Source organism: Pristiophorus japonicus, chromosome 7, assembly GCF_044704955.1.
Source record: "Pristiophorus japonicus isolate sPriJap1 chromosome 7, sPriJap1.hap1, whole genome shotgun sequence".
In the NCBI taxonomy this organism is placed as follows: Eukaryota; Metazoa; Chordata; class Chondrichthyes; family Pristiophoridae; genus Pristiophorus; species Pristiophorus japonicus.
In genome coordinates this window covers 137,069,365-137,085,770 of record NC_091983.1, presented here as the reverse complement: position 1 = coordinate 137,085,770, position 16,406 = coordinate 137,069,365, and the positions used below count along the sequence as shown (strand labels likewise).

The following is a 16,406-nucleotide window of genomic DNA, read 5'->3' as shown; positions in this document are numbered from 1 at the left end:
CTCACGGGCTGCGGAGTTTGGGATCCCAAGGCAGGAATTGCCTTGGCTCTTAAACTCCCATGCACCCTGAGCGCCCAGCAGGCGGAACTCTCAGCGGTGATGTATGTGGTCACACACCCCGAGGAATTCCCTACCCCACACACGATTTGCTCGGACAGCATGTTCACTTGCAATTCGTATACAGAGTATCTGGTGATTTGGTCACGCCGGGGGTACACCTCTGCGGATGGGAAACCCCTTGTGACCAAACCCCTGCTAGAAAAGATCGTGGCTGCAGTGGGAGAAACCGGGGATGTATATATCCATAAGGTAAAGGCCCACTCCAAAACTGAGCCACGGGGGGAAGGTAACCAGCAGGCAGACCTGCTGGCAAGGGAAGGTGCTCGTACAGGTCGCCCATGGGACCCATACGAGGCAGGCAGGATAACAGCAGCAAGAAGCAAGCCAGGGACACCAGGGAGCGTAGGGGCGGCTGTGGCTCCGGACCTTAAAGTAGTCCAGATGCAGGATCCGATCCTGAAGGCTGCCTTGGCTGCTATCAAAAAGGGGGAAAAGGCGGAGGGCCCATACAGTGCTGCAGATATTGCTGTGCGGGAAGGCATGTTGTTTAAAGGGGACAAATGGGTAGTGCCGCCACAACACCGGAGGGAATTCCTTCAGCTGGCCCATGAGGGTCCAAGTGCGGGACACCCTGGGCCGGAATCTACCTGGCAACGGGTAGAAAAGGCAGGGTGGTGGCCAGGCCTCCGGGAAGACGTCCGCAACTTCTGTGTGGGCTGTCTGGTTTGTGCTGCAAACAACCCAGATCCTCAGAAAAGGAAGGTGTCTATGGGACACGTCAGGCGGGTAGAGGGACCATGGCAGTCGATCCAGATCGACTACATCGGACCCCTACCAGCCACCCAGGGAGGTTATAAATACTGCCTCGTCCTGGTGGATGTGTTTACCAAGTGGGTGGAAGCCTTCCCTTGCCGAACAGCTACTGCGGTGGGGACTGCAAAAATCCTGGTGAGGGAGGTGTTCTCTCGGTGGGGTCTACCTCAAATCGTGGAGTCCGACCGGGGAAGCCACTTCACCGGCCAGGTGATGCAGGCCACCCTAAAGGTGCTGGCGATAAGAGCCAAATGGCATTCGCCTACAACCCTCAGTCCTCACGCCCCGTAGAACGCCTGAACCGGACCCTAAAGGAAAGGCTGCGCAAGGAGACGGGAGACTCACCGAACAAGTGGGTGGAGGTCTTACCATTGGTCCTCATGGGAATCCGGGCCAGTCAGTCAAAGAGCACAGGGTACTCACCCCATGAGCTGATGACGGGCCGGATCATGAGGACCCCAGTGCATGTGTTGACGCCGGTTCTCACCGAAGGGCAGCTTCAAGAGGTGAACTGGGACCGCTTCGTCAGGAATCTGTTTGAACAGCTTCAACAGATTCACTGGCAGGCGGCCAACAACATGGGTAAACAGCACCGTGCCAATCGGCTGCTGCTGGAACCCCGTAGTCACCATGATTGGGAGGTGGGCGACCAGGTGATGGTGAGAAGCTTCGCCCGGGTCGGGGTATTTGAACCACTGTATATGGGACCATACAGCATAGTCGACAAGGCTAGCCCTATGCTCTATGCGGTTCGATTGCCTCGCCGGGTGAAGTGGTATCACATTAATCAGTGTAAATTGTTTGACCCCAAAAGAGGTAAAAAACAGAGGGGACGAGCAAGGGAAGGGAATCAGGCACTGGGGGAAGAACAGGCCCCGGTGGATTTGGAGGCTCCGGAGGAGGCAGCGGGACCCGAAGCTCTACAGCCGGGGCTGGTTCACTGTTCCTGTAAGGCTATCCCACCACTGGATAGAGGTTCCCAGCCCACTAACAGAAATAGGGAGAAAGGCTCTACCATTAGCAAGATCCAAGGGGAAGCTGAACCTCCCATGGTGGATCAGCTGGGGCTAGCCCAAGAGGTGGAGGAGATAGCATTGCAGTCCATAATGTGGGACTCTGTACCGACAGTAAGGAGGAGTAACAGAGTGCCACAACCCAGGGCGCCGTGGTCTCCTGTTTACTTAACTCCCCGCCCCAGACCGAGAAGTCGAAAGACAACAGGGAGGGTGCTCTGTTGTGCTAGCAAGGGTCTCCCACCGATTATCCGGGGCTCGGGACGGCCTTGGAGGACAGCACAAGACTCATTAAGGGGTACTATACGAGCCCCTCAGCAGAGGGCATCCTGGTCCCCAGGGTACGGTCAGCCAAGTGGTCGACGACGCCTGTACAGTGACAGGATGTAGCCTGGCCACCCGGGGACGGGTGGCGGTGTATATATTTTCCCTTCCTGTTTTGTTACTTTGTGTTGTGAGTATATGTGTTTAGGTAAGGCAGTGACGGTTGGGTACAGCATTTTATGTTCGGAACATGTTACGCGGGCCGAGCCTGGAGAGGTCTCTCAAGGCAAGGCCATGTTCTTCTTGCCTTTCAGGTGTCAACACCTCCCTACTGGACATTAGTGATGCTGGTATCGCTAAGGATCTGCACCGGGCACCGAGGGGACACCGAGGACTCCCTGGTTTTTGGATGCTCCGGGGGCAGAGCGCCGACAGTGACCACAGGAGAAGGGACTCCGGCGGCGGATGGCCGGGTCACCTACTCCCACGAGGGGAGATGGCCTGGGTGGTTGGGATCGAACTCCACCAAGTACTCCAACCATAAGGACTTTAACTACGGAGAGGCGTCCATCCCCTGCCCGGAGATCACTGTGGCCACTTCCAGAGTGAGAGTGACAGAAGGCAGGAAGGTATGCCTAACTTGCCAAGGGGACATACCTCTGGGACGGTGGTGGTGGTGGCTCAGAAAGCTCAAGAAGGACGTGGGAGACCGACACTCGGACTGGGAACGTCTGGATAATGATACCTACCGAACCATCATGGGGTCATCTGGCAGGGTCACGGTGTGCTGGGAGAAATGGTGGGCGTACGACCAAGGAATTTATTTGTGTATGTGGGGATCCACTTGCGTGTGTTCAAAGGGGGTCTTCATTGCTTTCTATAGATGGTGGTCAGGATGCCCGTGATGGGGGCGTCCCCACGACCAGCATCCCTGTCCCGAGTGGAGAATGTGGGAGTCATTCGTGGAGGGGTGCATGTTTGATTCAAAGAGGTCCCACCTTATGTCACAATGTGGGAGCATACTGTGACAGGTACAGACCTCTCGGGTTGTCGGAGCAGGAGAGCACAGGTAATCCTGTGCCCCCAGCACTTGAACACTTTTGCAAGGCCACAATGCGGGTTCAGCACTGCTGGGGCAGAGCCCATCAATTGTACAATGGAGGTAATGGCCCCTAACCACATGCCTCCACAGGCGGTGGGACATACTGTGTCACCACAAGTGCCCAATGGTATGAACACGGACAGGGAAGGTGGTGTCCAATATCGTACAGCAGCTTTTGCTTTAAACCCAGGGCAGTGGTTCAAGTGGCACACACCAGAATCACACCCATCCCTGAACCTTCCTCGATTCACCTCACAGTACAAAACAACCTCAGCCATCTACAACAATATGTCGCCCATTTTGGCTATCCCATTGCCCCACTACCTGAGAAACTTAAAGCCCTCCACCAGGCAGTGGATTTGTCTCAAAAACATTTTTACACCATGGAGCAGAAAACTGAAATTCTAGCAGGGGAGAATGCCCAGATTAAATCCCCAGCATGGTGGGATTTGGGGATACGGGCAGACATACCTGCATGGATCCGGGTGGGATCGCATGCCTTAGTAATCGGCCAACTCCTGATTGTAGCTTATCTGCTAGTTACAAGCTGTACGCTCAGGAGAAAAAGAAAAAGAAAGCAGTTCCTCAGGCTACTACACAGACAGGAGAGCCGTAGCTAAACACTCAAGGCGTGTAAACAAAGCTTGACCGCGACACTTAGGCGGTTTTGTTATTCCCAGGGATGACTGCGTTTTCATACATGGCCCCTGGGGAGTTTGCAGGGCAGGTTTCTTTGTTTTACGGTTAAGACTGAAATGAGACTCAATGTGCAATTGCTGCTGTAACCTTAAGTACATATATGTATATTGCTGTCGTATATTGTAACCTGTTGGATTCTGTGTTTTGTACCGCGTTAAAAGGAATTACGATATATATCGACGGGATCAGTTTAGAGTTAAACTGGGGAAAGTTGGGCAATTTGGGAGACCTAGGGTTTTCTCAGCACCCTGAACTTTGACACATTCGAGTGGTGTCTGACTGTGTCAGATGGGGGATTATGTAGGGGAGGATGAAAACCCCCTCATTTTACCCAGAAGGAAAAGGGCTGTGGGATCAGTCTGTGCTATGAATTGAAACCGATAACAGTTTGACCTTGGCATAGCAGTGATTGGATGGGGGAGGACACCGGAGGGCCAATGGTGAGACAGAGTCAGCCCGAGGCATGGGGCTTTCAAGCCAATGGGAGAGCACTTGCTCGAAAACTGTGGGACTGACTCACAGCCATTATCGGACTATTGTCTTCCCCATGTTTACACTATGGAAGGAAATTATGCAGATCTTCAGAAAACCAGGGAACCCAAAACAAACCAAGGACCTACACAATGGCTACAGGAGGCCAACCCAATTAACACCTACTCAAACCTTGAGTAGGTTAGAAAAACTGAATTGAAGGAAAATTATGCAGACCTTTAGAAACCAGGGAACCCAAAACAACCCAAGGGCCTACACAACGGCTACAGGAGGCCAATGCAATCAACACCCATTCAAACCTTGAGTAGGTTAACATCAGTGGAAAAAACCCGCAATAATCTAAAACTGCTGCATTTTTCAAAATCACAAAGCCCACCAATGGGAAGAATCGATTTCAGCAGGAGAGGCGGACTGTATAATCTGGCTATAAAAAGGGGTTTCTGACGTAGTGTGGGTGGTTCCCTGCCCTCGTCATCCAACAACCAGCAAGACTCTCGACACTGAAGGAAAACCAGTGTCCGAAGACACCGAAGATAGAAGAAACAAACCACTAGACTGCAGAAGGCACAGTAGTGAGTATAACCTCTGGTCCCCAGAACTCCCAACTCAGTTAGGCCAGGAAAGGTGGGAGGTTGGGCATTGTACCGCTAAACTCGTGTAAAGATTTTTGTTGTGTCCGTTTAGTGGGATTTAGGGGGATTGTTTTGCTGGTATGCTGCTGTTTGTTGAGATACACCTTGTCAAATAAATTGGAAGCCTAAAGTTCCTCTTGGAATCACCTTGTCTCAGTTCTATTGTATTACATCTCCTGATCGTGAGTCTTATGTCAGAACAGTGTAAGGGAAGCTAGGAGCACCTCGAAAACGCTCAACTGTGTGTCACAGGCTAGGGAAGAAGGGGTTAGGAGTGTTTGACACTCACAGGTGCCTCACAGGCTAGGCATAAGCTGTGGGGACGCACGAGTCTCAAAACCCCCTTCATAAGCTGTGGACACAGTCTCTCCAGGGGTGCTCTTGCAGCACTCAGGGTACCTCACAGGCCAGGCATAAGCTGTGAGGGCAGAAGCCCAGAGAGAGACACCCAAGACACAACAACACTCCCTGAGAAAACCCCTTACACTTATGAGGAAAGGTTGAGCAGATTGGGCCTGTACTCACTGCAGTTTAGAAGAATGAGAGGTGATCTTATTGAAACATTTCAGATGCTGAGGGTCCTTAACAGGGTAAATGCTGAGAGGATGTTTCTCCTCGTGGGGAATCTAGAACTAGAGGGCATAGCTTCAGAATAAGGGGTCGCCCATTTAAAACAGAGATGAGGAGAAATTTCTTCTCTCAGAGGGTCGTGAATGGAATTCTCTACCCCAGAGCTGTGGAGGCTGAGCCATTGAATATATTAAAGGCTGAAATAGACAGATTCTTGAACTACAGGGGAATCAAGGGTTATGGGGAACAGGTAGGAAAGTGGAGTCGAGGCCAAGATCAGATCAGCCATGATTTTATTGAACGGCAGAGCACACTCGAGTACTACTTCCAGCATCTAACTCCATTGTAACTGCTCCATCTCGGCCAAATAATGCCATGCCACCTCCTGCCTTACTTTCCCAATCCTTCCTAAAATAGACAAAACCCTGCAAGTTAACTCCCCCATCATCATCTGATTTCAATCAGGTTTCAGCCACTCCGACAACATTAATTTCCGCCCTGGATTGGGAATTTGGTGGTGGACCTCCCCACCACCCCATTCCTAGCTTCCAAATGGAAATTAATTATAGGAGGGAATGGAGGAAACCAGTAGAAAAACTGAGCGTGGGAAGAAGAAATACTTGTTTTAAAAGCAAAAAACATACACAATCTGTTGTCGTAGATACTCTATAGTAATAGAAACACTTTTCCGAGAACTATCTGCCATGCCCCATCCCAAAAAAGCAGAGTCTAGATCCATTTTTATAAAGGGTGGAGTAAAATAATGGATTATAGTATGGTTTACAGTAAGGCACGTCAAAAAATTCAGACATGTTAATTAACTCGATTGCAAAAAAAAGAACTGCAATCTAGACTCAATAATGAATACTTGAGGCACATGTCTCAGTGTCTGCATGGTATTATAAATGGGTGACTATAACATGCGGTGTCAGTAACATTCCACAGTGAAGTAGTAAATAGATTTATTGCAGTATCCTTTTGTCTCCACACCTTAATGTAAGATAGCTTTGGAACAGCTGTACACATTATTATTAATGAGGAGTAAATATTAGTAAAAAGTTATCTTAAGTTTGAATAAACGAGGCAATCATTTCAATTTTATAAAAGGTAAAATCTAAAAAGGTAATTGAAATCATTTCAGACGACTTACTAATGCAGGAAGTCCTATTATAGATAGCAGACTTTGAATGGGAACATGCCCAGTCTGATCACAATTAGCACTCCACCTAAAACTGAAGACATTTAATCATTCAATTAACAAATACAAAGTCTGTGTCATCCCCAAATCAAAACTGCAAAATGCATTATACCAGTGTTGAAAGCTGAAAAATTACATTTGGATTTTCATCATAACCAGTACTGACAATTACAACACAAACCTCATAGCACCTTTACTGTATCTAGCATGTCATTAAACACACTGCAAAGTTTCCAATTTAAGGGTGAGACTTTGCAAAAATCAACTAATTAATGAACAGCGAATACTTTTGAAGAAACATTGGTCTTTCACTTTTGATACGGCATTCTAAGTATACCATGTAAGTAAAGATACGTGCATTGGATCCGTTAATCGGTCACAATCTTCAGTCCTCCTTGTGAAATTGTGAAACTGTTAATGACAGTTTTAGGCACCTCAGCAGACCTGAGATATTGGCATTTCTAAACTTTGACTAAACTTTGCTGACCCCGAAAATCCATGAGGAGGCACATCTCAATAAGGGCCGAAATGTGCCCGCCTCTAACCTCTGCCGCTGATTCATGGAGTCAGGACATGGTGTCAAAATTGCCTTGGCAGGCTAGGGGTTCATCACTCACAAAGGAGCCTCCCTTAAAATAATTAAAATAAAATATATTTCGGGAGTCCATATCCCAATCCTCGCCTGGACCTTCCAGTGGGCCCCACTATGCCACGTGTACCAGCGCTAAACACAGGCTAAATCCCTAAACAGACCCTGAGCACAGAAACTCTGATATTCAGATGACCTTCCAGCCTTAAATCAAAAGCATTGTAAGGGATGGTTGGAGGTCCCACCCCACAAGGTATTTCTGGAAGCTAAGTCAGATCTTGGCATAACCGGGTCCAGGCCTCATTTCAGTGATGGTGAGTGTCCCCCGGAAGTACTGTGGGTTTTTGGCCCTGCTGCTTCCATATTTCTTTCCTTCATATTGATTGAACTTCGTGTTTGCCATTTCAAATCTGTCTCAATGAGAATGCCCATGTAGTTTCTCCAGGTTCTACAGCAAGCATGTAACAACCTATATAGTATCATGTTTAATTCAAACTTGTCAAGAAGTTTCAGAAATAGGAAACAAAAGGATTAATAAAGATAATCCAGAATATTGCCACTCTGACCAAGTGTTCTAAAAATAAACAAAATCACCTAAAAAATTAAGAAACAGAAGAACATTGATAATTCAGGCAGGTAAATGGCAATATACATATGGACAAGTTACCTGAGACAGCCATTGAAGCAAGTAGTATAATTAAGTTCAAGAAATGGCTGGATATGTTTCTGTTATCAAAAGAAGTGATGTTCTTAATGAATAAGACATTGGTTACACTCAAATTAGAGTATTTTTATAATACAGGTTGCAACAGAAAGGATATCATTGCCCTTAAAATGTTTCAATGTAGTACAAGAACCAAGATGAAATTGGGTCTGATTCGTTCATTGCACTCGCACTTGTCCATAGTTGCACTGGAACTTACTGTAATTTAGAGAGTCAAAAAAATGTGGTGCCCTCTTCAGGGGATCTGGAACCTGTGTGAATAGGACAAGCAACTGTGTATCTCCTTAACCAATCAGATTGAAGAATTGTTAATGAGCAGCGCAGAGTCTGAACCAGGAAGTGCCAGTTAGAATATTAAATTCAATGTCAAATCAGGTACAGAAAGCAAAATAAAGCAAGGGTAAGAACAATGAGATTAAGAGAGCGAAATAAAAATAGTTACAAAAATTCTTACAACTTTTCTAATTTTCCATTAATTACAATTTGAAGGACTGGACCGGGGGACTGGGGAACAAGAATGGGACCGGACCTGCAAGCCCTTCAGGCAGGGTTGGAGGTAAGTTGCTGTTATGTCTTTTTCAATTCTTTTAATGTGTTGGGAGCTGGCTGTATGCTTCAGTTTGCAGCCTCAGTTCGCATTGTGTCCCTGGTTACCATGGCGACCCAATCTTTTTGGCACAGATCAAGGCTCTACCCCCAAAACTGAAGGACAGGTTAGTCCACGCCAAAATGAAGAAATCCAATGGGGAAACTTAGAATTTTTTTTTTTGCCGTACTTGGGGTCCAAACAAATTAAGCATAACCCTTCAAGTACGCCAAAACAAAAGCTTTGGGGAAAATTAAGCCCTTAGACTTAACACACTGTTAAAAGGATAGCTACATTGGAATGGACAAGCCCTAACCTTTGCTGGCGAGTTTAGTCTGTATCTATGAGACAAGTACAGGAACTTCACGTTGTTCGATGTATTTAAATAGGGAGTCAGCTGACGAGATGCCATTATTGTACAGGGCATTTCGGACAACAACTTCTGGATGTGCGCGTGTGCGGTCCCTGGAAGTGAACACTGTTAGCCTAGTGGTTATTTCTACCACAAAACCCGGCCCAATAGGTTTCTGCAATTACAAAAAATGGCTAAGGGCTAGTTCTCCTCAAAAATGAGATCGTCTGAAGATAATTTCAAAATGAGGAAAGGCAACTGATAAAGATAAAGTTAATCCACACAAATTGTTCACACAGAAAAAGTTCAAAAAAGCTAAATGACATGATTTATAAATGAGGGAAAAAGATCGAATATAAACAGAACTATTTCACACAAAGGTCATGGATGTATGGAGTAAGTTACTGTGGAAAGTTGGCTTTATCAGTTGCTTTTCCTTATTTTGAAATTATCTTCAGACGATCTCATTTTTGAGGAGAACTAGCCCTTAGCCATTTCCTGTGGGGTTGGGGGTAATATATTAGCATGGATTGAGGATTGGCTAACTAACAGAGAACAGAGAATTAGAATAAATAGTTCATTCTCTGGTTGGCAACCAGTAACTAGCGGGGTGCCGCAGGGATCAGTGCTGGGACCCCAACTATTTACAAACTATATTAATGACTTTGAAGAAGGGACTGAGTGTAACGTAGCCAAGTTTGCTGATGATACAAAGATGGGAGGAAAAGCAATGTGTGAGGAGGATACAAAAGATCTGCAAAAGGACATAGACAGGCTAAGTGATTGGGCAGATAGAATATAATGTTGGAAAGTGTGAGGTCATGCACTTTGGCAGAAAAAAATCAAAGAGCAAGTTATTATTTAAATGGAGAAAGATTGCAAAGTGCTGCAGTACAGCGGGACCTGGGGGTACTTGTGCATGAAACACAAAAGGATAGTATGCAGGTACAGCAAGTGATCAGGAAGGCCAATGGTATCTTGGCCTTTATTGCAAAAGGGATGGAGTATTCTTAAAGGGAAGTCTTGCTGCAGCTATATAAGGTATTGATGAGGCCACACCTGGAATACTACGTGCAGCTTTGGTTTCCATATTTACGAAAGGTTATACTTGCTTTGGAGGCAGTTCAGAGAAGGTTCACTAAGTTGATTCTGGGGATGAGGGGGTTGACTTATGAGGAAAGGTTGAGTAGGTTGGGCCTCTACTTATTGGAATTCAGAAGAATGAAAGGTGATCTTATCGAAATGTATAAGATTATGAGGGGGCTTGACAAGGTTGATGCAGAGAGGATGTTTCCACTGATGGGGGAGACTAGAACTAGAGGGCATGATCTTAGAAAAAGGGGTCGCCTATTTAAAACTGAGATGAGGAGAAATTTCTTCTTTCAGAAGGTTGTAAATCTGTGGAATTCGCTGGCTCAGAGAACTGTGGAAGCTGGGACATTGAATACATTTAAGACAGAAATAGACAGTTTCTTAAACGATAAGGGGATAAGGGGTTATGGGGAGCGGGAGGGGAATTGGTGCTGATTCCATGATCAGATAAGCCATGATCTTATTGAATGGCGGAGCAGGCTCGAGGGGCTGTATGGCCTACTCCTGTTCCTATTTCTTAAATTCTTATGTCACTGAAGTAATTAGATTCATAGAAACATAGAAAATAGGTGCAGGAGTAGGCCATTCGGCCCTTCGAGCCTGCAGCTCCATTCAATGTGTTCATGGCTGAACATGAAACTTCAGTACCCCACTCCTGCTTTCTCACCATACCCCTTGATCCCCCTAATAGTAAGGACTACATCTAACTCCTTTTTGAATATATTTAGTGACTTGGCCTCAACAACTTTCTGTGGTAGAGAATTCCACAGGTTCACCACTCTCTGGGTGAAGAAATTTCTCCTCATCTCGGTCCTAAATGGCTTACTCCTTATCCTTAGACTGTGACCCCTGGTTCTGGACTTCCCCAACATTGGGAACATTCTTCCTGCATCTAACCTGTCTAAACCCGTCAGAATTTTAAACGTTTCTATGAGATCCCCTCTCATTCTTCTGAACTCCAGTGAATACAAGCCCAGTTGATCCAGTCTTTCTTGATATGTCAGTCCCGCCATCTCGGGAATCAGTCTGGTGAACCTTCGCTGCACTCCCTCAATAGAAAGAATGTCCTTCCTCAAGTTAGGAGACCAAAACTGTACACAATACTCCAGGTGTGGCCTCACCAAGACCCTGTACAACTGTAGCAACACCTCCCTGCCCCTGTACTCAAATCCCCTCGCTATGAAGGCCAACATGCCATTTGCTTTCTTAACCACCTGCTGTACCTGCATGCCAACCTTCAATGACTGATGTACCATGACTCCCAGGTCTCGTTGCACCTCCCCTTTTCCTAATCTGTCACCATTCAGATAATAGTCTGTCTCTCTGTTTTTACCACCAAAGTGGATAACCTCACATTTATCAACATTATACTTCATTTGCCATGCATTTGCCCACTCACCTAACCTATCCAAGTCACTCTGCAGCCTCATAGCATCCTCCTCGCAGCTCACACTGCCACCCAACTTAGTGTCATCCGCAAATTTGGAGATACTACATTTAATCCCCTTGTCTAAATCATTAATGTACAATGTAAACAGCTGGGGCCCCAGCACAGAACCTTGCGGTACCCCACTAGTCACTGCCTGCCATTCTGAAAAGTACCCATTTACTCCTACTCTTTGCTTCCTGTCTGACAACCAGTCCTCAATCCATGTCAGCACACTACCCCCAATCCCATGTGCTTTAACTTTGCACATTAATCTCTTGTGTGGGACCTTGTCGAAAGCCTTCTGAAAGTCCAAATATACCACATCAACTGGTTCTCCCTTGTCCACTCTACTGGAAACATCCTCAAAAAATTCCAGAAGATTTGTCAAGCATGATTTCCCTTTCACAAATCCATGCTGATTTGGACCTATCATGTCACCTCTTTCCAAATACGCTGCTATGACATCCAAGGGATAGTTGGGGATGCTTCTGGAGTAACATCCCTTAAAAAATATGATTTAGTCTGAAAGACTGCGTTTAACTAAAAGTGGCCAGAGCCATGTGGCTTTTTCTTCTTCCTACCATTTTCTGTGTGTTTTGAGAGTTTGAGGAGTTTATGAAACATAATCAATTACTGGAGTGCTAAAACAATCTAAAGGTGTATACATGTTTAACATCAGTGCAAAGTAGTTTTGGCTTCACACTGATGCTCAACTTGTGTAGTATAAATCAGGTCTCAAAAGCCTGAATTGATTCAGTGCAAAATTTGCCACCAGCATCACCCATCATCATCCTCGGCAGTCCCTCGAAATCGAAGAAGACTTGCTTCCACTCAAAGTGAGTTCTCAGGTGGCTGTACAGTCCAATGCGGGAATTACAGTCTCTGTAACAGGTGGAGCAGACAGCAGTTGAAGGAAAGGGTGGGTGGGGAGCCTGGTTTGCTGCATGCTCCTTCTGCTGTTGCATTTGGTTTCTGCATGCTCTCAGTGACGAGACTCAAGGTGCACAACGCCCTCCCAGATGCTCTTCCTCCACTTTGGACGGTCTTGGGCCAGGGTCTCCCAGGTGTTGGTGGGGATGTTACACTTTATCAAGGAGGCTTTGAGGGTGTCCTTGAAGCGTTTCCTCTGCCCATCTGGGGCTCGCCTGCTGTGTAGGAGTTCCGAGTAGAGCACTTGCTTTGGGAGTCTCGTGTTGGACATGCGAACAATATTGCCCACCCAACGGAGCTGATCGAGCGTGGTCAGTGCTTCGATGCTGGCGATGTTGGCCTGGGCGAGGACACTGATGTTGATGCATTTATCCTCCCAGTGGATTTGCAGGATCTTGCGGAGGCAGCACTGGTGGTACTTCTCCAGCGTTTTGAGGTTTCTGCTGTATATAGTCCATGTCTCTAAGCCATATAGGAGGGCAGGTATCACTACTGCCCTGTAGACCATAAGCTTAGTGTCAGATTTGAGCTCCTGGTCTTAAGACACCCTTAGGTGACCAAAGGCTGTGCTGGTGCACTGGAGGCGGTGTTGGACCTAGTCATCGATGTCAGCCCTTGCTGTTAGTAGGCTCCCGAGGTAAGGAAAATGGTCCACGTTGTCCAAGGCCGAGCCATGGATTTTGATGACCGGGGGGCAGTGCTGTGTGGCGGGTCAGGTTGGTAGACGACCTTTGTTTTACATAGAAACAAGGTGCAGGAGTAGGCCATTCGGGCCTTCAAGCCTGCACCACCATTCAATATGATCATGGCTGATCATACGGATGTTTTGCGTAAGGCCCGTGGTTTTGTACACCTCAGTGAAGGTGTTGACGATGTCTTGGAGTTCAGCCTCTGAGTGTGCACAGAAGCAAGCGTCGTCCGCGTACTGTAGTTCAATGACAGAGGATGGGACGACCTTGGATCTAGCCTGGAGGCGACGTAGGTTGAACAGGTTCCCATTGGTTCTACGCTTTAGTTCCACTCCAGCGGGAGCTTTTTATTAGTGAGATGGAGCATTGCAGCAAGGAAGGTTAAGAGTGTTGGTGCGATGATGCAACCCTGCTTGACCCCGGCCCGGACGTGGATTGGGTCTGTAGTGGATCGGTTGGTCAGGATCATGGCCTGCATGTCGTCATAGAGCAGACGGAGGATGGTGACAAACTTTTGGGGGCGGCCAAAATGGAGGAGGACGCTCCATAGTCCATGGTTGACAGTGTCAAAGGCCCTTGTGAGGTCAAAGACGGCCATGTACAAGGGTTGGTATTGTTCCCTGCATTTCTCTTGTCGTTGTCACGCGGTGAAGATCATGTCCGTTGTACCTCTTGCACAGAATCGTATTGTGATTCTCGGAGGAGTTCTTCAGCCACAGAGAGAAGACGGTGGAGGAGGATTCTTGCGATGACTTTCCCAGTGGCTGACAGCAGGGAGATTCCTCTGAGGTTGCCGCAATCGGACTTGTCCCCTTTTTTGAAGATGGTCATGAGCATTACACTTATGCTTTGAATGCACTATAATTATATTTTCCAGATGTTCCTGTCCAAACACTGTGTTCCACTCTCTATAAACCAGCTTCATTGCAAGAGACATTTAAAGATGTATCAACCTCTGTGTTCAATTATACTAAATTTATATTGGCAGTCAGAGAGACTCCACTGCATTTACAATGGCTATTAGTCCAATATCGGAAACTCCTGTGGAGCATTGAAAGTCTATTAGTCATAACAAGGTATCCTTTGTTGCTTAGATACAAATATAGATCAAAGGATTACGTTGGTACGAGACCACTGTGCACTATTTTGGCCAATGATATCATAACAAATAAAAACCCACATCTGAAAAGGTGAGTTTTCATGCCACTAAAATACTGAAACCAGTGGTATTCAGCTTGCTACAGTTCAAACTCCATAATTGCTACCAACGCTAAACAGAGAGTTATATTCTGCTGCAGTTTTTTGACTGACCAGAAGTGTCACTGCAGTGACAAACATCCACATTAATTGTGAATTCGACCTGACATTACATACTAGGTAAACACTGATAAGTCACATCTGGTGCTATATGGGTCTTGAACGTCCCTTTGTGAACTCCTGTAAGCACACCTTATAAACTGGAGAAGCTGCATGCCCAGCATAGCAAAAGAACCAATAACTGACAAAGGTCACACTTGAATTGTAATATTTCTTGTAAAAATTAAGTATTATTTTGCCAGCCAGTGACTCTTGCCAGTTCACTTTAGAAAATTATTTATTTTTGCTCTTGCCCTTCTTTCTTTCCATGGGCATAATACTGACTTATCCCTTTCCACTCTTAATCCATTCCACCTTGGTACCAATTTTTTTAGCTTGTTGGGGTTCTGGCTTCATAACCGGAGATCTTTCAATATTTTTTCAAACCTAATCCACTTGAAGCAGCCTCTTCATTGATCAGTCAATTTCTGTGAGTGGCACTGCACCCTTTCAGAGTTATTTATCCAATATGTAGTTGGTTTCATAGAAATCATAGAAATTTACAGCATGGAAGGAGGCCATTTGGCCCATTGTGTCCACGCCAGCCGACAAAGAGCTATCCAGCCTAATCCCACTTTCCAGCTCTTGGTCCGTAGCCTTGTAGGTTACGGCACTTCAAGTGCACATCCAAGTACTTTTTAAAAATGGTGAGGGTTTCTGCCTCTACCATCCTTTCAGGCAGTGAGTTCCAGACCCCCACCACCTTCTGGATGAAACAATTTCCCCTCAAATTGCCTCTAACCCTCCTACCAATTACTTTAAATCTATGCCTCCCGGTTTTGACCCCTCTGCTAAGGGAAATAGGTCCTTCCTATTCATTCTGTCTAGGTCCCTCATAATTTTATTCACCTCAATAAGGTTTCTCCTCAGCTTCCTCTGTTCCAAAGAAAACAAACCCAGCCTCGCCAATCTTTCCTCATAGCAAAAAGTTTCTAGAGTTGAATTCCCTGTATGTTAATTGTAATCCTGGTTTGCATTAATAACACTTGATGGTTATTAACCCACCTGGGATTATGCATGGTGAGTGAAGACCCAAGATAGAGAACTTTAGAGGAGAAGAAATTGAAATATTCTATTCATATTCTCGTCTATTTTCTCGCATCCCCCCATATGACATTTTTGTAACTTGCTTCTAAAGTCAAATAACATGATCAATATGAGGGAACACTCCCTTCATCATGCAAAGAACTTGACTTCTGTTTGGTATCTCTCCAAATGCCTACAGTTGATACCAGGAACTTACCATATTGTGAATTTGAGATGCAAGCCCTACCATTCAGCAAACAGTGAGCTCACTGCCACCACAATGCCGAAGTGTTCCCTGTTTAACCTAAAAGTGAACGATGGCTGATTATTAACAGATTCAGCTTTTGAGGTCTGTGCTAATACTGAATTTTTTGTTGTTGTTTAGTTTCTTAGCACAATTGGGATCTGACTCAGTAAAACCAGTCGCACAGGATATGTGTGCACTCAATATGATGTAGCCTATTACGCACTAGGTGCACGGTAAACATGTGCATGTCTAATATAGCTAACAATTTAAAACGTACCATTCCATTTAAAGCAGATTTCCATCTGGAAACTGAAGTGGTCTGAACATGGAACAGACACAATCACTCACTGAAATCAGAAACATTTTCTAATGGTGAATTTAATGCAAATAATAATAATAATAAACTCAATAAACAACTTCTCTGCACAGAGGTCATATAAACATACTTTAAACACAGCACAGAACAAAGAAAACTACCAACGATGTTTTCCAATGTAGGAGTCACCAGGAGACTTTACTGCCAATGACCAAAAATAGCAAACT

General features: G+C 45.9%; 1 protein-coding gene across 1 annotated transcript in view; it reads right to left on the bottom strand.

Moving 5' to 3' along the window:
• Positions 1–16,406, bottom strand: part of nt5dc1 (5'-nucleotidase domain containing 1) — a 796,921-nt gene that overhangs the window by 352,623 nt on the left and 427,892 nt on the right. The gene's annotated exons all lie outside the window — the stretch shown is intronic.